We start from the raw sequence: 23996 nt of genomic DNA on the forward strand, positions 1-23996 counted from the left end.
CAAGTGTCCAGGAGCCTTTCTTTTTTTTAAACAATTCTTCATAATTTTTATGGTTACTAGATGCTTTGATTTGCTCCAATCGATCTCTATCAAATTGGTTTTATTTTTACATTTTTGGGGTGCTTTTTTCAAAATATTTTTCCACTTTTTGGTGGCCTATACATTTTGACTATGAGTATACAGAGGATGATCTGCTGCTACAGAACATTAAGCTATGTTTAATATATTTGGTGGGAAATGTTATATTTTATCACTGATGTAAGTGTTATGTGATTATTATTTATAATTGTGACTTATGTGTTGCAATTATTTTACAGAATGGATTGAGTTTGTTGGTTGAGGTGTTTGGTTGCTGAGGTTTTGAATTTTTATGTTAATAATATATATTATTTTATATCAGTCATATTTAAAATTGAAGTTTTAATTAATGTTTTGACTGATGTAATAAGATATGTATATTATTTTATTTAAAAAATCTATTTTTAATGTTGGTTAAAATTATGCTATATTTTTTGGGAGCTTTGTAGTTTAGAGTTCATTTTATAATATGCCGTTGACTATTATTCTAAGTATTCTACTCCTTGTTTATGAAGAGCTTTATTTTAAATTGTAGTATGTCATATTCTTTTGGCTTGTTGCTAGGTTTATATGCAGTTTGGGCTACAGAGTGCTACGAACGTAGTTGTTGGTAGCTTTGTTCTTTTTGTAGGGCTTCTGTGTATGTTGGATTGTGCCTCGTGATAACTGGAAGGCATTGTACCCTCATTCTACTGCGCTGTTTGTTTCGGCTTCCTGTGCCAAGATGCTGTCATTGGCATTCCACCATGTTATGTGGAAGTTTGGGTTGACATCTTTATCCGATCGATTTAGTCTGCCAACCCAAGTTTCTCTGAAATAGTGCTTTAGGGAACTTAGTTAGTGTTTGTTTTGTTTGTGGAAAGGGATTTCTAATAGTAAATTGCAGTGGTTGGCTACCTCAGAGACATAAGCTACAGCTATCCTTTTTTTATTTCAAAGCCACATTGACTGTAGCATGAGTCACACTTACTGCAGAGTGTTGGAGATATATGCATATGCTTTGACTGAAATGATAGTAACAGCCTTGTTCATCTGTGTGCCGGTAAACTTTTAAACTGGTTTGCATCATGGCTTGTTCAAAGTCTATGGTTATTTTTTGTGGGTAGTAGTTATTTATTTTATGTTTAATGTGGTTTAGGAGTTCATAGTAAGTGCTATTTTGTTTATTTCGCAGTAGGGCATAAATAAAAGGGATATTTAAGTTGCGATCTTCATCATGCATGCTGTATATCGGAGCAAATTGCTTTGGGACACATTTTCAAGGTCCAATTCATCATCCAGGTTTGACAATTGCTTAGTTTTAGTATGTTATCTGTTGTAGAAAATATTAGGATTTGTCTAGCATTGTTTTAGTTGTCATATAACATGAAGGGTTTCTCATTATGTGTTATTTTTACGTATGCAGGTATTTCTATACCTGGGTATCTTTTAGGGACAGGATAGGTAATACTAGTGGCTATTTTACTACATGCAATTAAACACTTTCAAGTAAGTATAGGTGGTAGTTGGCCTGTGATGTGTTCGGGATTTTAGGGAGTATAGCTCCTGGGAATTAGTACTTGGCTCTCTAAGATCCAAGAATACCTTCCTCACTTCTATTTCTGTTACATTTGGAGGGTGGCTGTGTTCCTTTACATTAATTGCAACATCATCTTTTGTAGTGGCCCTCACATAGCATGCATTAAAGTAATATTCCAATTCACAATTTCCATCCATGTACTTTCTTGGTTGTGGGCGTAGCCCTTGTGGCTTAATAATTGATTTTCTTTTCTGTGATGTTATATGTCTAGCTCTTTCTGTCATTATGTCCACAAATAGTGTTTTTGTATGAAGAATTACAATTTTAAAATGTTTATATGTGTGTTATTCAAATATAAAATTATGCAATTATTTTTTCTTTATATCTACATGTATGTTGTTCTTGGCTGTTTCACAATTTTTTGCAGCTTTTCTGTTGAGAGTGTTGTAATGCGAAGCCCGTGCTTTGTTTTCTATTGATTGGAAAAAAGAGTATTAGTTTCATTTTAAGTGTTCATTTATTGGTAGTTTGCAGAGGTTGAGGCCATTGGTGTTATTTTTTTGGTTTTAGAATGAGTTTCTGTTTTATGATAATTTACATATACTTATTAACATCCTTTGTCTGGTTTGTTTTTCGGTAGCTTAACACTTTCTCAATGTTGTAGTACTTTCTTTTAGTAGGTACATGTAAATAGCTACAAGTGTGGTATTTTACAATTTTTGTTTTATTTAAAAGTAAATTTAAATATAATTTTTACTTACTTTGCAAGTTAGTTGTTGATTGATATATACAGTATATATATATATATTTCTGTTTTCAGGTTCTGGTCAGATAATCCATCAGAGTTCGCTCTTTTTGTAGCTTTTGTCATTTTTTAAGTTTTGAGTTGCTGAAATGCGTATGCCTTTTATATTGCTGATTTAATTGTTTGATTTTATTGGTTAAGTTTGTTAATAGTTCAATTGTATTGGTTAGTTTTGTTTTAGTTTGGATTTTTTTAATCATTTATGCCCTTTATAGTAAATGCCCATTTATGCTTTATTTTTAATGTTTAAAATGTAGTGCAATACTTTTGAATTTTACTTATATATACATATATTTATATATATTTAGTTATATTTAGATTGTTGCCAAAATGTTTGTAGTTTTTGTATTTTTTAAAAAAAATAATGTTATGTATATAGCAATATTGTCTTGTGGGGTGATTCTTGAATTTTTGGGTGATTTTTTTTTTTGCAAAGATGTGTATATGTTGTTTAATGTTTATTTTAATGTTTTGCTTAATGTAAAACATTCTTTTCTTATGTTTTTTTATTTATAATGTAGTTATTTTAGGTGATATTAATGAAGTCATTATTTTGTGAGGTGATATTTTTGACTAATCATATGTTTATTTAAAGGTAGCTATAATTTAGGTCCCGACATTTTTGTTTTTGAAATAAATAAATAATGATATTTTTAACAGTGGTATTTGTGTTCTCGATATTGGTGGTTTTATTACTTAAGTATAGGAGGTGTTATTTTTGTTAAAGCTACTTAATTTCAGAAATGTTTGTAGATCAATATTGAGCGCATCAATATTGTGTCATTGAACCTTTGCAAAGATTACCTGAAAGTCATAGCCAGTGTTGCAAATAGATGAGGCTCAAAATCACTGCAAGAAGTCTCTCTGCCAGCTGCACTGTAAGAAATCCACCTGGCTACCTTAAAATGGAGAGTGACCAACGATGCTTTATGTGCATTGGTTATACTCTTACCACAACCTGATCATGTTGAATCTCTATAAGTATAACAAAGATTTCTTAAACTATGTTAACCTTATCATTTAGTAGTATGGGTTGATGTCAACACTTCCAGTTAGAAACTTTTAGTGGAGTACAAGAAGATAACACATCAAAGAACACTGGAAATAAAGCTAGCAAACTCCAGGCCAAAGAAAAAATCATAAATCATTAACAGAAAAATTGGAGTAGAAAAAGTATATGATAATTATAGACAATTACATGTAACCATGCTAATGAAAGTCAGTAGTTGTGACCATTAACATGTGCTGATTTGTAACTAAATGCACGTCTATTGCACAAAGTGAAAAATGAAATACAGACCTGATTTAGAGGAAGGTGGCAAAGGTAAATCTTACAAAAAGACAGAGGTGGTACTGTTACTGACACCAGAAGAGAGCTGAAAAATTTAGTTTGACTACGGGCAGATATTCCGTAGCTGGTGACTCTTCTGATTCTGCCGATGTAGAGTGACTGCTCCTGCACTGTGTCTGGCAGAGTTACATGCATGAAACCCACCACAGAAGAGAGGCAGTTTTTCACAAATAAGTAATTTGCCTCAGCGAGGGCGATCCCAGGCAGACTGGGAGCCTGTGCAGGCTCTCAACTGTGTTGCTGGGCTAGACAAAGCCTCCTTCGCATGTATGTTTGGCTGGCCCAAGGTCGGCCAGCCAAACATACATGCGAAGTGAGGGGGAGTGCTGTGCACTCCCCCTCAGTGCTCGTAACAGCCTGTGGCCCCGCCCTTTTACTAAAAACGGTAATAAATGTAGTTTATTATAATTTTTTGTAAAAGGTTTTGTAGCAACTGCTGCTGGTAGGGGACAAGGCTCCTCCACCCTAGTGGAGGAGCTGCGGCTGACGTTCTCCCTCTTACTGTGTTTAGAGCCAAAAATTCTGGGATTGCCCTGGGAAGGAATATAAACAATTCCTTCTAACCCCATTTTGGCACTAAGTGAAAAGAAGTGTCTTAGCTGCAACATGTTCCTGTCCCCTCCCAGATGGATAATTCCAATCCTTGTTAAGTGATCAGTTCTTGACAATAACCCTCCCTCCAGCATGGACGTTGACTCAACAAAATGCCTGGGGTAGCTGAAATGAGGTCACATACTCTTTAACCTTAATGACATCATAGGAAGTGGCATCATATGAACTTTGACTTTGATTCTTCCCGGGATGTAATGTCACATGACCTTATACCTGATGATATCACAATAATTGATATCACTGATGTTTCATAATCACTGTATGATTAATAAAACACAACAATGAGTGTTCAGAAAACACCTATTTTAGGGTACTGAACTGATATGCAAAGGGAACATTACTTAGTTAACTCTGTATTATATGAATAATGATGTGTTTATGTTAAGTGAATATGGTACTACAAAACACAGAACAGTACTGGAACTTAAAATATCTATCAAACACACAAAAAGTGGTGGGAGGATGCTTGCAACAAGTCTGACTACTGACAATCGCTTTTGCTTGTGTTCCAGTTTGGGGAGGACCTGGTCTGGTAGCTCGATGTGGACTGTTTCAATTAGAGCAAGGTCAAGACTGATTTGCATATGGCTGGATCCAAACTGAAATGGCTGGTGCACAAAAGACCAATATGTTGGGATGCTATCCTGGGCAACTACCAGTGGTTAGACAAATTGCAAGCATTCCTTCCATCACCTTTTGTATTGCTAACCCAAAGTATTTATACCACAAACTGTCATGATTTGTTATCTCCTCTAGCGTATGCCATAATGAACAATGGATTATTATATCATGAGAAAGAAAAAAGGATTTAAAAACCATAGTAGTCATATCTACATACATTGATGCAGATCACTCATTTTGAATATGAACTATGTTATTGGCTTAAATTATTTCTTATTGTTGATACGTTTTGATTTATGAATATTTGCAAGACACTGTCACGTGTGTGAACCACAGAGGTGAACATTTTTTTTAAAACTTTTCGTGTATTCACAATAATGAAACATGGCAAGAAGTAGTTAAACATGTGTTTTAGTTCACTTTTTTAACCAGAAGCCTATGCATTTCACTGCTGAATGAGTTTATTTTACAAGACCTGAAGTGTAATATCCCTGTAGACGCTGCAGAAAATAAACAGTGCTTATCAAGATACCGTTCACCTTCTGATCTTGGAATAGTGACTAGCAAGCCTTGAAAGTGGTTGGGGAGTGGTAATATGTCAATGTTTACCCCCATAGTACGGGGTCCACCATTTTTTCATGGGTGTCCCCATGTCATTTCCAAGTCAAAAAATCCATGCAATCTGATAATGCCAGAAATTTACATTAATGCCATCGATATTCCAGGAGTGACCTTAATTCCTAAACTTACCTCTAGTATACTAAGGCCAGCATCTTGTCATGGTTACCACCCCCACCCATATGTCACAATTTCCCTCTCTTCTGCCAAAAATTACCTCCAGGGTATTATTTTGGTTAGGGTGCCCCTTATGCCAAGTATTTTCCCCAGTATGCTAGTCACAGCACTCTTCAACAGGTGTCCTATGCCAAGAATAACCTCCAGTATACATGCAGCAGTAATTTGCCATGTTTGTCCCAATGTAACAAGTATTACATCTAGTACCCCAGTGCCGGTATTTGGTCACAGGTGTCTGCTAAGAGATGCATCCAGTATGCCAGCACCAGCATTTTGCCATAGTTGCATTAAAAGGATAAGAATTGTATGGGAGGACCAAGCGCAGGCATACTACCACATATTTACTCAGGCTCACATTCCTCACCCACACTAACTTGCTGTCATTCATTTTCACTCACATCCATGTTTAGTTTCACTTATTCATCACACATTCGCACTGAGTCTTACTTTCACTCATTCTCACTTATTCTCACTCTGACGCATCTATTTGCATCCACTTTCACTCATATTCCCCATTACTTTCACTCTTACTTTTTCACCTTCTTGCATTCACTCATGCTCTCATTCACACCTCACTACCTGACACGCATTCTCTACCTGTCACTCTCACTCTCACCCACAGACACATACACTCATGCATGCCCATGTGCACACATATCCAGCTCTTTGTGGCACATGCACAATCTCACCTGAAGTAACAACATGCGTTTAAAAGGACTTTATTTTACTTAACTCGCCTTCCAGTGGAGGTCCTGTTACAGCTCCTGGTGCTCAATTTTTTAATATACTAATAGTCAACAATAATAATAATCACAACTAGTTTAACAACAAGCATTGGCATAGCCAATTGGTCTCGCCTTTGGGAACGTATAGGTATTTAGCCATGTCACAGGGAGATTAAGGTAATTGCGAGCAAGGACAGGTGCGAACATTAGCAGGAAATCCAGCAACGGGTGGGAGGTGGTCGGGGACTACACCGAGAGCTGAGGCAAAAGCAACACAGAGAAATTGCAGCATTTGACTGAAAACACAAGCACCTCAAGAAAAACAGTTAAAATATTATTATTTTTAAAACAAAATCACAGCGTGAACATACCAATAACAAATAGAGCGATGAGTGGGAGGTGGTGGTAGGTACAGCAGTCATACTTAAATATAAACCGTGCTGCAACAACTACAAAAAAAGAGTTCGCCCCAACACCAGCTGAAAAATGAAAGTGGAAGGGAACTGTCGTTGAGCGGTACTCCTCTGCGAAAAACGGAAGTGACGTATCACTTTGTGTACCACTAAGGAGGCAGCAAAGAAGAGAGGCACTGGTCTAAACCAATGGTAAACAGCAGGCAGGAGCATAGTTCTTTATTCAATACAACAGGTCTTCTGGACAGCGCATGCTAGGCTCGACCTAAACATGAGCAGAAATCAAGGAGGTTGGAGCCACAGCACTCACAAAGGTGAGCTATCCCTTTGTGCTTGCAGGCCTCAATAAATTCAAACAAAATTGCTGGGCCAGGGGTTTAATGACTTGAATTATCTACTCGACCTAACTGTAATGCACTTCAACCATGAAGTGATCTCAGACTTTAAAAAAAAACATTTTCACAGCCACACAGTTCCAAAAAACTGTAGTCTAATATATAAAATGGCAAACAGCAAATGTAAATTGTTAAAACCTGACTTTGAAAATGACCCCTTTATGGTCATACATAAATGTCCTTAACAGGCAAAAAATCCTGACAGATTTCTCAATTGTAAGGTCACTACTTACATCTCACATTTTACTTTATCTGGCATTTCCTAAGAAAATGTGCTGTTTTGAAATGTTTCTGTAGTTGCGTTTTAATGGGACATAACTTTAGTACAGTGCATAATTTGAACTGAGTTTCCCCCAAAGTGTCTGGGTGAGGTCAGGTTGTGGATGGGTGTTTATGGGTGTATGTTCATGACAGGGCACGAAAGAGAACTATGGAGACGAGGCTGAAAGATGTGTGAGTTTCTCACAGCGCCCTGCTGTCCCTAAAGGTGTTCAGATTACATGTTCACCCAACCATTGGCCTCTCTGCAACACACAGTGATTGATTGCATATGTCTCAATTGCAATAGCACTTCCCTGAGAAAGTGTGTGAAGGAGGTTCAGAGTTGTCAATGTATTGACATTGCCAAAGGAAAAGAAAATGTAGTGCTTACAGGTGAGGACAGCATGCATGCGCAGAAGACTAAGCTGAAGAGAAAAGATGGTGTGTGAGATACGCAGAGGAATGATTTCAGAAAGATGTGAGGTGAAGTGGCCAACCAAATGACAGACAGCAGAGCAAAGTGGGGTGAAGTGGAGAAAGTGAGTGAATTAGACACACTGAAAACAAGCCAAATGCCTTAGTAAGGTATAATTTACAATCTCATATTTTCAGAATTTTAATATTTTCAATTCTAATTAACAAGAAAACATTTATTGTTGTTATTTATATAATACTAATAACAGCCACTGAGAAAGTATACAGGTGAGCGTGTTTCAGATAGCTGTTGGTTTTTGTGTGAGATGACTGGATGCGACACTGAATATACAGTGCTCCGTTTCTCTGCACCATGGTTTGGGCTATGAAAGAAATTAGATTATTTTCTCACATCTAATTAGCATATTGCCTTGAGATTTTTCAGTCTCTCTGACAAATGATTATTGCGATCTCAGAAAGCAAACGTGTTTCACGTCTGCAAATCAGCACACAAGTGAAATGTATTTTAGTGAATGAAAGATCAGTGAGACAATGAGTGGGAAGTCGGCAAGGTTGAGACAGAGAGTACATCCTAGTTAAATAGTTTGTAAACAATTTGAGAAGGAGGATAAGCAGTACTGAAATGAAAGTCATTGGCACGTTTTGTGTGTGGTGTGCATGGGGCCCACAGTACAGTCAGATGCGGGAGAAGTCAGGGCTGCGCAAGAAGTTACCACCATAGACGAAGAAAAGCCCCGAAAACTGAAAACGCATGTTTTTTAAAGCTGTTAGCTTCACACGTATTCAATTAACTTAGAGGGCCATAGTGCTGAAATAGACAGCAGAGGAAGCAGGCTAAAAGGTGGGGAAGGACAGACTTCGAGACTCCCCACGAGAGTTGAGTCTGGCTACTTGTTCAGGTCAAAGATAACGGCTGTCCAAAATAATCTTGGGTGTCCAAGCGAGGTATTAAAGGATCAGAACGAATTCATATGTATTTGCATTCAATAAAGTGAAATGGAATTTAAATGATCAATCCATATTGAAGTAAGTCCGGGCAGACACCTGTGACCGATCATCTGCTCAATTCTGGAGAAAGTTTAATATAGAATTGCTTGGCTGTGGCTTGAAAAATATGAGATAACTCTGGTGACAACTGGTGCTTTTTCTACCCACTCATCTCTTCATTTTTTGAAGTATTTTCGCTGTGGCATTCAGTTAATAAAAAGAGATCTATTCATGATAACTATGCTTCAATATGCTATGTGAATTTACATCACTATGGCCCTCGTTATCACATTGCTGGTCTTTTCCGAAGACTGCCGTGGTGACAGCTGTCAACAGACCGCCACGGAGGCGGTCTCGCCCTGCCAGAATATGACACACACACAAAACCGACAGAAACCAGCCACAACCACAAGTCCGGCAAACCCAATGAAGTCAAAAAACTGTCGGACCCACCACCCTCCCCGCTATGCCACCAACACACCATCCTCCAAATTATGACCCACGAATCACCACAGCAGACATTCAACGGCAGTCAACCATTGGCGGTGCACACCACCGCAGCAGAATAGGACACCCAACACCACTAGAAGCCAACATTGGCCAGAAAAATATAAACCCAGACTTGACACATATACACACACCCTACACCCCCCCCCAACAACACTATAAAACACACCCCACATAACCTACAATCCTTTGAATACATGCAAAGACTGCTACACCTTGCCAGGCCAACCCCTTAGAGAACTGCTCACACACACCACATCTACCCATACACCCATCACGCATCACACACCACACACCCTACCTTAACACAGAACACCCTCTGCACAACACACACATCACACAATAGGCATGTCTCCCCAAAAGCACCCCCATTTTAGTGATGAGGAGTTGGTGTGATGGTGGAAGAAATTGTCAGGGTAGAGCCACAGCTGTTTGATGCACAGGTCCAGCAAATCTCCATTGCCAGGGAGATGGAGCTATGGCAGAGGATTGTGGACAGGGTGAACTCTGTGGGACAATATCCACACACAAGGGATGCCATTTGAAAGAGGTGGAACTACCTACGGGGGACGATGTGGTCCATTGTATCAAGGCACCAGCTCGCCATCATGAGGACTGGCGGTGGACCCCCACCTCCTCTCCCACAGTCAACAGCATGGGAGGAGCAAGTCTTGGCAATCCTGCATCCTGAGGGCCTCACTGGAGTCACTGGAAGGCTGGACACTGGTAAGTCTCAATTACTAGCCTACCTCCACGGATATCTGCATGGCATATCACCCCCTCACCCTAACTCCATACACCCCACTCCATCCCATACAGTGCACTCTCCAATGATCACCCTCAATTGTGTACCCCCGCATGCCCTATCCATTGTAAGCACACCCCTCCCAACTCTGCATGCACACACAACAGCAATGCATGGACAGCATGTAGCACTACCAATCCCACAATCCATCACCATACACTATACAAAGCTGGGAGGACAATGCCAAATACATAGGTAAAGCAAGAAATGCAGAATATTTGACAGACAATGACCCTAACAAATCACTTACATCTCCACAGGTGCCCCAGCTAATGTCAGCGGCGAGCAGGTGCCACAGTAACCCAGTCCTCCACCAGAAGATGCACTCAGTGATGACAACAACACTGGATGTCCTGAGCTGGATGCATCCCCTGGCCCATCTGGGACCACAGGTCAGTCGGCTTCCATATCCCACAGCCAGTCCACCACAGCCCCCCACCCCAACTTCAAAACCACAGCAGCCAGCCAATGTTCCCAAACCCTGTCCCCAGGACACATCGGTCAATAGTGTGCCAACTTGTACAGGGACCCGAGTCGAGACCACACAAGCAAGACGCTGAAGGTCCTGGTGTAAGTGGGAGTGGGCACACCATTCAGGGGACCCAGACACAGGGGGCCATGAACAGTGGGAGGTCAGCTGTGCCCTGGGGGAGGCCAGGCCCAGGGAACCAACTGCCCAGGAGGCACTCACACATGTCCTGGGGGCATACGAAAAATCTTAGGACTGGATGGGACAGGTGATCATCATCATATAGAAGTACCAGCGGCTGCAGGGGGTACACCACCTAGAGGTCATGCAGCAGTTGCAAGCCCTAAATGCCAACATGGCCTCCATTGTAGGGGTGCTGGGTGACAGGGCCAACACCATGAGGGAGAACAAAGCACACCAGATGCTCACTTCCACTAGCCAGTCCACTCACCAGCCATCAACATCTGCTGCAGCTAGTGGACAGGAAGACCTGCAACACCACCCACAGGACAACAGCACCTCTCCCCCTGCAGAAGGTGAACCACCCCGCAAACGTTCCCTGCGTCCCAGACAGACACCATAGACTGTTGCCAAGACCAAGACCACAGCCATGAAATGAGTCCCTCCAGAATGTCCCCCTTGTTTGCCACTGAGTCACCTTGTTCACTTTGGACTGCCATTGCTCCTTTTCCTATGGCTCCAGGGACACTGGACCTGTGCTACAAACCAACTGGGCCACTACACTCAAGATTTTCTCCACCATCACCCCACTCAATTCCATTATCCCTTCCTTTTTGTCACTTAAATAAACACACTTGAACACAAATGGAGTATTAGTGCTTTATCAAACATATATTTGTGATGTATTGGACTGTATAATACTGTGCGAATGTCCTGTAAGTTGTGAATCCATCCAAATAAATGTGTTAAGCAGTCTATAGTCATCACATCAGTACACAGTTGTGACCACACCAACATCTGCAAAAAGGGAAGGCATAAGTGACAGTCAATTGACATGAAAAAGTAGTGATTTGCATAACACAGCTGGCACACAGCACTTAATTGAAATGGAGATATGAACAGATTTACAGTCTTACCTGAGTGTCATTGGAAGTACTGCTATATGATATGTGTCCTGTTGCCCACATCATCCTCCTCCTCCTCCTCACTGTCTTCAGTGTCCTCTGCTGCCACAGGTGCATTGTCATCCCTCTCCTTCTGCAGGTAGGGCACATTGCGTCTGAGGGCCAAACTGTGCAGTATACAGCAAGCCACCGCTATCTGGCAGACCTTCTTAGGGGAGTAGCATAGGGATCCACCTGTCAAATGGAGGCACCGGAACCTTGCTTTCAATAGCCCAAATGTGCATTCAACAACCCTCCTGGTACCGCCATGTCCTTCATTGTACCAATTTTCTGCCCCTGTTCTCGTATTCCTCACAGGGGTCAACAGCCAGGACATGTTTGGGTTTGCGGAGTCACTTGGAAGTAGTGAGGGACACACATTACTCATTTACAATTACATGGAGTACAACTCCAGTTGCCATACACTGGCAAACACTGTGTGAGGTCTAAAGCTCACCTATGAGACACACTCTGTGCCTCTGTAGTCGTGCCATAAACTGTGGGACGCTGCTATTCCTCAACACATAGGCATCATGCACAGATCCAGGATACTTGGCAGTGACGTGGGAGATGTATTGATCTGCAAGGCACACCATCTGGACATTCAGAGAGTGGTAACTCTTCCTATTCCTGTAGACTTGCTCATTTGCCCTGGGAGGGACCAAGGCAATTTGGGTCCCTTCAATAACCCCAATCACATGTGGTATGTGTCCCACGGCGCAGAATCCAGCCTTCACAGTGGGCAGATATTCACTCTAGGGGAATACAATGTAGCTGCTCATGTGTTTGAGAAAGGCAGCCAAAACCCTTCCTAGCACAATATTAAACAGTGGTTATGAGATTCCTACGCCCAAGCCCACTGTCACCTGGAATTAACCACTTGCCAGGAAGGGAATCACTGAGAGTACCTGTGCTACAGGGGGAACTGCTGTAGTGCTACGGATAGCAGAAATCAGATCTGGCTCCAATTGCTGACACAGCTGAGTAATTGTGGCTCTGCCCCGACGATAGGTGAGTAGGATGTGCCATTTCTCCAGTGTAGCCAAGTCCACTAGGAATTTGTACATGGGTGCTTGCCTCCTCCTCCTCCTCCTTCTCCACAGTGGTTGGTATCTAAGTGAGGCAAACATGAGATGCGTGTGACTACAGGGAGTGTGGACATACAATTTCACAGTACATAGTGCATGTATGTGTGTCGAAGACTGGAAATGTCTTGGTGTGTACAATCGATGCATATGAAGTACATTAATCTGTCCTACATGAGAACTAGCATAAGGAAATGACAACCACCTGACCTGTATGCAGGGACAGTTGGAAGTGACCTCACTCCGCCGGCGTTTGACATCATGGCGGTAAGCGGTCTGCACCGCTGTTCAACTCCTCATTGGCTAACATGGAGCTCTATGGCATACGGGAACCAACGATGATCAATGTCAGTGGTGACGGTGTTCACCGCCGCGCACTTGACTGCCATTTTGTCTGTACCACTTCACTTGATTCCTTTCTCTCTACAGTACAGCATCCCCACTGCGTGTGCTGCTGTGTCCTGTGTCTGGAACCTGTGATGGCCCATGCTACAGGGGAAAGGGCCTCAGTTTATAACATCCGAGGAGTTGGAGAAGCTTGTGGATGGGGTCCTACCCCTGTATGAGCAGTTGTATGGGGCTCCAGACCAACAGGTGAGTACATAATGGGAACGCTGGATGCGACATGACTGCATGAAGATGCATGTGTGTGCTGGCAGTGTGTCATTTGGGGAAGTTGGCATGCGATGTGTATGCATAGGTAAGGGCCATGTGTGTGGTAAATGTGGGTTGTATGCAGTATGTAAGCCATTTGTGTTACAGAATGGATTGCTGAGGTAATGGTGTATTTCTGTCTGTGTTCCCTATGCAGGTCAGAGCCCATCAAAAGAAAGGGTTGTGGCGTACCTTCGCCAAGGACGTGCAGACCATGGCGGTCCATAGCTGGAGGAACACCCACTGCAGGAAACAGTGGGAGGACCTGAGACACTGGGCCCAGAAGACCACGGAGGCCCAGCTGGGGACGGCCTCCCAATGAGGGAGGGGTGCCCATCGGAGCATGACTCACCTAATGGTGCGCATACTGGCGGTGGCCAATTCAGAGTTGGATGGGTGCTTGAGGGCAGCACATCAGCCACAAGCGGGTAAGTATGGACTGTGTGGTATTTTGTATCTGGTGCTTGCTATGGGGCTTGGGGGCAAGGTTCTAGTCAGTGGATGCCCCAATATGCCGGTTTAGCTATTCTTGTGTGGTCCTGTTTAGTAACGTAGGGAGGTATGTATATTTGGTATTGGTAAGTAGCTAGCATACCATGGCAGACATGGCTTAGTGAGTCCCAGTAAGTGTGCAGATGGTGGTGTTTGGGTTCTATACTGATGTTGTACTCAGGTAATGGTTTGGTATTGTGGTTCATTCTACACAGTGTTAGTCCCAGTGAGTGACTGTCACGTGTATGCCATATGTGATGTTGATACCATGCTTGACCCTGTGCTCCCTTTCTTTCTCCCCCACCCTTTCTCCTTTTCTCATCCTGTCCTTGTGTGCATTAGCATCATCTGGCGAAGGTGCAGGGGCACCGGCCAATTGGGGGAGCTGCAGCCCACGGGACCCAGGAGGCAGAGTCCACCGATGGCGAGGGGACCAGTGGGTTGGAGGGCGAGGGGAGCACTACAGGGGAGACTGGAACAATGACTACAGACTCAGATTCCTCCTCCGATGGAGGCTCCCTGGTGGTGGTGAACCCCTCTGGGACCACTCCAGCTACAAGATCTTCTGCCACCCCTGTACCAGTACCACCCTCCCAGTAGCTCCCCACCCAGTTGCCTGTGCCCGCTCACCCAGGAGGGTGGGCATATCCTTTGCCCCGGGCACCTCAGGCCCTGCCACAGTCACCCCTGCTGCCTTCAGTGAGGAGGCTATTGACTTCCTGAGATCCATCTTTGTAGGAAGGTCAACCATAGTGCATGCCATCCAGGGGCTGGCATCCCAGATGCAGCAATGCAATGCCTTCCTGGAGGGCATTCACGGTAGCTTGGCTGCCCTACAGAGATCGTTTCAGGCTCTGCCTCCTCTCTACAGCAGCCAGTGTCCCTGGTTCTTCCGTCCCATCCAACTACCTGTTACTAGTTCCAAAGCCCTCTCCCCCAACCCATCCCACAAACACAATCTGACAAGCATGCACAGAAAATAGCAGACAGGACTCACACAGACAAACACAGGCACCACACTTCACTCCACAAGCACACATACAGCCAACACACAGAAGCACACACAACAACAGCCACTGCCTCCACTGTCTCCCCCCTTTCCTCACAGTCACATCAAAACTCACACCTGCATGCACTGCATCATCAGTCCCACTTCCAGCCATCTGTGCAGCATTGCCCACAGTCACAACAGCAGACATGCAGACATGCACCCCACACACCACATGTACAGTCATCACCACCACCATCACAACCTCATGCAGCACACCCACCTCACTTGCAGACACCACCACAACATACATACACACATTCTGCTTGTCCTCTCCCACCCTGTCTGACCCCCCCCTCCAATTACACATAAACGTTCACACTCAAACACCAAACAGCCATCCACCACGCACAGGCACACTGTCCATGCACCCGTACCCAAGTTCAAACAACCTACTCCTCCTAAAACCACTCCTTCTACCTCCACTCCCAAATCTCCTACCACATCCCGCCCCATTGGTCCTAAGAAAGTTTTACTTTCCAGCCTTGATCTCTTCCCTCCCCCCGTTCCTGCCCGTAAGAGAAAGATAACCCTCTCCCCCAGCCCAGTACCTCCAGCTCCCAGTCCACTACTGTTCCTCCCCCTAAGACTACACCTGCCACTAAGGGGCACAAGAGTGGCACTCCGGCCCCCGCCCTATACCCACTCCTCTGCCCCCTAAATAGAAGAATAAAGAGCCGTCCTCTCCCAAACCCAAGTCCAAGGACCCCCCTCCCAAGAAAAAAAAAAACCTTTGCCCCCTGGTGTGCCTGCCTACCATCATCCATGATGCCCCTGCCCAGTTGAGTGACTGGGCTGTCAGGAGTCAAGTTAGGTGTAGGACGTTGCCCTGTGCCCAGTTATTTTTTTTGGACTGGCCCATGGCTCTTGCTGTAGGTATGTATTTCTATTTATATTTTGGATTGAGAATGCTGATCCCACATCATTACAGTGGTTGAACCAGAGGGATGTCCTGGCTTTCTTTGTTCCTGAGTAATGTTGTTGTTGCTTAACTCTGCAGATTGTTCTCAGTGCGTGGTATGCGTTTATGGTGTGTGTTGTGCGTGTGTGTCACTCTCCCCTCCCTCCCTTGTGTGCTAGACGGCTGTACTCACTGTTGTCGTCTTCGTCGGTGTTGGGGTTCCTGAACTGTCATCACATGGTACAGCATCGGCATGACTTCCAGTTCAGCTTCCATGGCGGCCACGGACTCCTCTGTGTCCCTGGAGGTGAGTGTCTCATTTTATATGACTTGTTTCTGCCAGGCTTTTGGTGGCAGAAATACTGGTGGTCTGCTATGTCATAATATGGTGGGTGGGTCAGTGTCTTCTGCCTGCCAGAAGATGGGTAACGCCGTGGTCAGTAGATGGACTGCACTTGCGGTTACAGTGGTACATTGGCTGTCTATGGGAAGGTTCACCGCCATGGTCATAATTTGGTGGTCTTCACCGCCTGCCTGGCGACGGTACTACCGCCATCGCCGGCGTGGCGGTCAGCTGACCGCCAATGTCATAATGACCACCTATATGCATGTGTTCTTATGTTTTTTGGGCAAGATCATTTTTTTTTATTCGTTATTTTTGTATGGCGAACATGTTCTGTGGTTGTTGCTCCAGTTTAGCTTTAGAGTATATAAGCAAACATGGTTATCCCTGAAATGTTTACTATTTACTAAATAGTCTGTGCTCACACTATGGGCCCACCTTCCAAGACTTCCTACAGCTTCACTTGTACTGACTCAGCTAGAGGATACTCTTTCACACATAACAGAAGTCACAGTAAAGGATTACATGATGTAATAAAAATAGTTTAAGACACCTGCAATCTCACATCACTCAAGAGGATTTGGAGGAAACAATTACACATTTCATAATAGCCACAGTTAAAATAAATAATTTTTTTATGGTGGCCGAGGCTTATTTGTCACTGCTGCTTATATTTTTCCTGACCCTGAGCATGAAATTCTGAGGTGGTACTATTTTGTCTGTCTGGCATACATAGGGGTCTGGTGCAGTGTTGTACACAGGGGTCTGGTGCAGTTCTGTGTCAGGCATGGAGGGGACCCAGCACAGCTGAAGAAGTTCCCCCAAGGTACTCTGGAGAAATTATTTCACAAACAGTGCTTTAAGGGCTCTGCAGCTAACACATTATTGGTATTTTTTTGTATTATTAAAGTTCTGTTATCAGCTTCCAATTTACCTGGGGCATGCAGTTGAAACAGCTGTGTCAGGTGTTTCAAAATCTGAATACAAGCTACAGCGCGACACCTCCACCACAATTACAGTTGGATCAAGCACCAAGGTACTGCACGGATGAACAGTTAGGGTAGCTTGTGTGTGGCCCACCCTCACCAACTGAATCAGCCAGTTGGGAAGTGGAATGTATGGACATGCGGACATCACAGAAGTGAGGAGCCCCCTTATTGGGTGGTTGGTGTGCTGTCACAGAAACATGAGCCCAAGCTGCAATCAACTACTCAAGATCCCTTCTTTGGCAGCCATACTACTACCTTGACATTTATTTTCTGCAGGTCAGTTTTACCCTGAATTAGTAGAACTGAGTGTGTGGTAGGGCAACTATAGTTTATGTGCATTAGGAGTTCTGGACTACCTCGTCATAGCGAGTTAGAGAGTACATTTTTTGAGGCCTGTTTTGTCAATAACTTTACTACCTCTGAGGCCAGGGTGTCACAAAAGCAGGTCCAGGAGTCAAAAAGGGCAAGACACGGTTCGCAACTGCGACCCTTGGCAACCCCTAAATGACGACTGTGCTTTCCCCGGGCCCAGAGGCCAAGCCTTTGTTCTCTAGGATTAGGGTAGTTAACACCCAACCAGGACTGTCTATTGAGTGTCTGGAGTAGGGTTGAGAGGCAAACTGGTTCTATACTTTCTTAAAGTTCCTTTTCTACTAAAATTATCAAACATCTACTGCCACTATTGACTATTGAATAAGATGTTTGAAAGTAGGTGAAAAAAAGATTTGAATCATTGATCTAGGATTTTCACTAGTGGATATATACATCCACATATATATATATATCTATATTTATATATATATCTATATCTATATATCTATATATATATATATATATATATATATATATATATATATATATATATATATATAGATATATATATATATAGATATATATAGATATATAGATATAGATATATATATAGATATATATATATATATATATATATATATATATATATATATATATCTATATATATATGGGAATGCAGGAAGCAGAACACTTTACAGTTTTTATCAAAAGTATCCATCCTACCATCAAATTCAAATTCACTTGCAACAATACTAAACAGAAGAGTCATCTCCTTTTTCTGGATGTGTTACTCACCATTCATGAACAAAAATTATAACTGATCTGTACCACAAGCCTACAGATGCTCATTTGTATCTAAACTGGACTTCATGTCACCCACGCCACACTAAACTCAGCATCACCTACAGCCAAGCACTCAGAATAAGAAGCATCTGCAGCAATTAAGACACTTGTAAAGACCATCTACAGTAGCTTGTTACATTATTTTAAAAAGCGGGGCTATCCTCTGCATATCATTCTGCAACAAATTGACAAGTCTTTGCAGTTACCCAGGGAAGCACTTATTTGGAATACCAACAGAAGAAACAAAAGTGACAGAATCCCATTTGTGGTTGACTATCATCCATCAGCTCCCAACTACAGAAATATAATACAAACAACTTTTCCCTTACTATCCACTTGTGAAAAATTGCAGAAGCTTTTTTCAAAACTGCCAGTCATTGCTTACCACAAAGCTCCAAATGTACGATTGCTTATTGTGAGAGCTGAACTTAAACAAGCTGTAACAAATGCAGGAGTTCACTGCTGTGATTCTAAAATGTGCATCACATGTGAATACCTTTTACAAACATCATCAGTAACTAGCTCTGTTACAGGAAGGGCCTAGGGAATAAGACTGCACCTTACGTGTCACTCAACATGCATTGTTTATGTTATTCTGTACGAACATCAAAGCTGTAATAAACAATATGTAGGCCAAACAGTGAATGACCTCCATAGACGATTTAGGAACCACAAATCAGCAATAATTAACCAGAAACTTGACAAGCCTGTAGTCATTCTTTTTAACCCTGTGGGCCATTTACTATCACATTTGAAGATTTTCCTTGTGGGACATGTTTTAAAGGAAGAACTAGTGGACATCGGGGAAAACTTCAGGATGTACCATTTGAAATCACTGCATCTAGATGGACTGATAATCACTGACAATACCACTTGATGTCTGCATATCTGAAGAGTTCTCAGGACTGCATTGATTTCACATTCCAATTGGAATCTTCACTCATGATGCATTTTGAAAATCCAGCAGTGTCAGTTGTGCAGCCACTGAGCAAACCATCTTGTACTACCTGAGGAAGGCAGAAGCCGAAACGTTGTAGTAGAAATATATTTTTGTTCTTTGGTGAGATCATCTGTTTGAGTCACTTCTTTTTTTGGTATATATATATATATATATATATATGTTAGAAATGGGGTCTTTGGTTGGCAGTCAGGTTACCCCCTGTCCAAGCAAGTCACACACAATCCAAATTATCCTGTGCCCACCCTCTGGTAGTTTGGCACTGAGCAGTCAGGCTTAACTTAGAAGGCAATGTGTAAAGTATTTGTGCAATAAATCAAGCAGTAACACAGTGTTTAGAAAAATATATAATATTTATCTGGTAAGATGCAGATCAAAATGATTAAGATGCAACAAATATATTTTGAAACATCACGGTAAAAATTATATAAAGTGTCTTTAGTCTCTTAAAAGCAACAATTGTCTCTTGCAAGCAGAAAGTACCTGGTTTGCGTTCAAATTCTCCGCAAGGAACCGCAGAGGAGGAGATGTCTGGAAAACAGGGAGATGTGCATCAATTTCTCGAGCCGCACACAGCAATGCGTAGTTTATTTTTCATGCAGGGAAGGCTTTGCGTCGATTTCCAGTGCTTGGACTTGGGTCCTCTTCGGGTTGCGGGGTTTTTGGACGCCCTGGGGACAATGTGTTGAAATCCCGTGCTGGCAGGATTAAGTCACAGGGGCTGAGTCGATCTGGTGGGTGTTGCGTGGAAAATTCTACCGCATGGCAGATGCTGCGTTGATTCCTCTCAGGATGTTGGGCTGTGTCATTCCGGCTCAGCTGTGCGTTGATCCAGTGAGCCATGCGTCGAATTTCCAGTCGCTACGCTGGCGCTGCGTCGATCTTCTTGCGAAGCCGGGCTTTTTTGTTCCGGTTCAGCGTGCAGTGAATTTTTCACTGCAATGAAGGCTGTGTGTCGTTTTCTGCCGCCTTTGCACCGATTTCCACTGCACAGGGAGTTCTTCTTGCAGGAATGAAGTATTTTTGGTCCAGAGACTTCAGGGAACAGGAGCAAACTCTATCCAAGCCCTTGGAGAGCATGTCTCAGCACAGCCAGAGAGCAGCAAGGCAGCAGGGCAACAGCAAAGCAGCAGTCCTTCTCAGAAAGGAGTCAGGTGAGTCCTTTAGGCAGCCAGGCAGTTCTTCTTGGCAGGTTGCAGGTTCTGATTCAGGTTCTCTTCTCCAGGAAGTGTCTGAGCTGGTAGGGGCAGAGGCCATGTTTAAATACCCAAATGTGCCTTTGAAGTGGGGGAGACTTCAAAGAGTGGCTTAGAAGTGCACTAACAAAACTCAAATTTGCCGGTTTACTACAGGGAAGGGTAACACAATCGCTTCAGAACTTTACAGAGATTTTGCTTAGCCTCGACCGCTACTCTCTCCTTCTCAGATCCTGCACTCGCAAGCAAAATTTGATCCGTAAATTTTACTCTCGACCTGTCAATGGGTTGTCCTACTGCACTTTAGAACTCACCAAATCTCCATCGAAGTTCTCATTCACTCACTTTGACTCAAACTCGACTCATCAACCACGCCCGATTGACCTATTAACCGGTGCAAATTACAACATAAAGCAAGTGTCTCATAAAGTTATCAATATACACCGGACAAGGTTTACAGTTCGTGTCGAATTCCTCAAGGGTTTTCGGAATCACCTTCCATCTTCATTCAGATACTAAAGAATGATTTGGAGTCATTGGAATTGCCTTTTCAATCGACTCTAGTACAGTACATTGATGACTTGTTGATTGCGTCCAAAACAAAAGATAACTGCAAATATGATTCGATTGCCTTACTGAACCACTTGGGAAAGAATGGGCATAAAGTGTCCCCAAAGAAGCTGCAATACTGTCAGAGGTGAAATACTTAGGTCATCTAATTGAGAAAGGGTTGAGGAAGTTTTCCAGGGAAAGAGTGACCACCCTATCGCAGATGAATCCCCCAACAACACGGAGAGACGTTAGAATGTTTCTGGAAATGGTGGGCTACTGTCACCAGTGGATCCCGAATTTCTCAGTCATCTCCAAGCCATTGGTGAGACTGATGGTTAAGGATGGCCCAGATGTCCTAACACTGACAGAGAAAGAAATGAAGGTGTTACTGAGCTGAGAGAGTGTATGTATAGGGCTCCAGCTTTAGGTATGCCTGATTACACAAAGCCTTTTGTCCTGTTTTGTCATGAACGTGATGCGTGTTCTTTGTCTGTCCTGACACAGGTCCATGGAGGTGTAAACTGACCAGTAGCATATTTTTCAGCTACTTTGGACACAGTTGCAGCAGCCTTACCAGGTTGTCTGGGTGCAGTAGCAGCAGTTGGTCAAAGCCTCGCACAATGTGAAGGCATAGTGATGGGACATCCTCTAAAAGTTATGGTCCCACACTCAGTTGAGATCTTGTTAACCCATATCAAAACACAGCACATGACAAATGCAAGACAATCAAAATATGAAACGATTATATTCGGGTCACCAAATGTAATGTTAAAAAGATGTACAGTGCTGAACCCGGCAACTTTACTTCCAAATGAAAACACAGAAGTTGAGGATGCTGATGATCTAGAATATGATTGTCTTGAGGTTACAGAAATGTGCACCAAACTGAGGCCTGATATTAAAGATACCCAATTGGAAGAAAATGTCAAAATTATCTTTGTAGATGGCTCATGTTTGAGAGACTCATTAGGAGTGCTGAGAGCCGGATACGCTGTATGTACAATCACTGGTATCCTGGAAGCGTCTTGGCTTGAGAGAGTATATTCCGCTCAAGTGGCAGAATTGGTTGCTCTTACTAGAGCTTGCATGCCGCTACCGACTTGAGAGTAACTATCTATACTGATAGTAGATACGGATTTGGAATTGTTCTTGATTTTGGCAAACTATGGTCACAAAGGGGTTTCTTGACCTCTTCTTGTTCTCCAGTGAAAAATAATGAAAGAATGAAGGAGTTGTTGCACACGATTCAGTTACCTCATGAAATTGCTGTTGTAAAATGCAGCGCTCATGTGAAATCACAAGACTTTGTGTCAATGGGAAATGGATATGTGGATCAAGTCGCAAGCTTTTGTGCATTGAACTGTATATCGTTCAAGGATCAATGGGAATTGTTACCTGAGACAGAAAATGAGGCATGCACAGGTTATGCATTAAGGGTGGTTGACACGTTGGAGGAATTGAAATTGTTCCTGGGATGTGCTAGCAGAGATGAGAAATGCTCTTGGCCTAGGATGCAATTTGTACAAAGACCAGATGATTTGTGGGTTTCAGATGAGGGGAAAATGGTCTTGCCGAACAGTCTTCTGTCACAGTTTGCAAGGTTTTACCATGGTCAAGCACTTATTGGGAGAGATGCCATGATCAGGTTGTTCAAAATTGATTGGTTTAACCCGAAATTCAGACAAGCCGCAGAAGTGATTTGTCACAGGTGCATCATCTGTCAGCAGATGAATGCGGGGAAAGGGACAGTGGTGAATTTGAGCCATATTGGTAGAGCAGGAGGTCCATTTAGCAGAATGCAGTTGGATTTTGTTGAAATACCTGTGTGTGGAGGTCTGATATACGTGTTGATGGTTGTGTGTATCTTTAGTCACTGGATTGAAGCTTACCCTACACGCAGAAATGACAGTCTCACAGTAGCGAAGATGCTGCTTAGGGAATTGATTCCACATTTCGGGTTTCTGATCTCTTTAGAATCAGATAGGGGAAGTCACTTCAAGAACGAGGTGGTTAAGATATTGTGTGCAGCATTAAACATTGAGCAGAAGTTGCATTGTAGTTACCGCCCTGAAGCCTCAGGGTTAGTGGAGCAGATGAATGGTACCCTGAAGTCGAGCATGGCAAAAATGTGTACAGCTAAAAATCTGAAATGGCCTGATGCATTGCCTTTGGTGTTTATGTCAATGAGAAACACGCCCAACAAGAAAACAGGACTGTCTCCTCATGAAATTCTCATGGGCCGAGCTATGAGACTGCCCGCAGTGCCTGCAAATGCTCTTGTGAATATCACAGATGATATGGTGTTGGACTACTGCAAGGGTCTGGCTGACGTGGTCCGCTCTTTCTCTCACCAGGTGGAAGCTACCACACTGCCACCGATAAATGATCCAGGTCACAACCTGAAAGCTGGTGACTGGGTTGTTATCAAGAAACACGTGAGGAAGTCGTGTTTGGAGCCACGTTGGAAGGGGCCATATCAAGTAATATTAACGACTACTACTGCTGTGAAGTGTGCCGGAATTCCAAACTGGATTCATGCCAGTCACACAAAGAAGGTGACGTGTCCAACTGATGAGGAAATTGAGTTGTCGAAAGTAACAGCAACAGAAAAGGAAGTCTCAGGGACGGAGAGTAATCAAAGGGGAACTGAGACAGAAGGAGAGCCCGTTGAGGACGGCCTATTCACTCCAATAAGAGACGAAGGAGAAGAGATCCAGAGGG

This window comes from Pleurodeles waltl, chromosome 1_2 (assembly GCF_031143425.1).
Source record: "Pleurodeles waltl isolate 20211129_DDA chromosome 1_2, aPleWal1.hap1.20221129, whole genome shotgun sequence".
NCBI lineage: Eukaryota > Metazoa > Chordata > Amphibia > Caudata > Salamandridae > Pleurodeles > Pleurodeles waltl.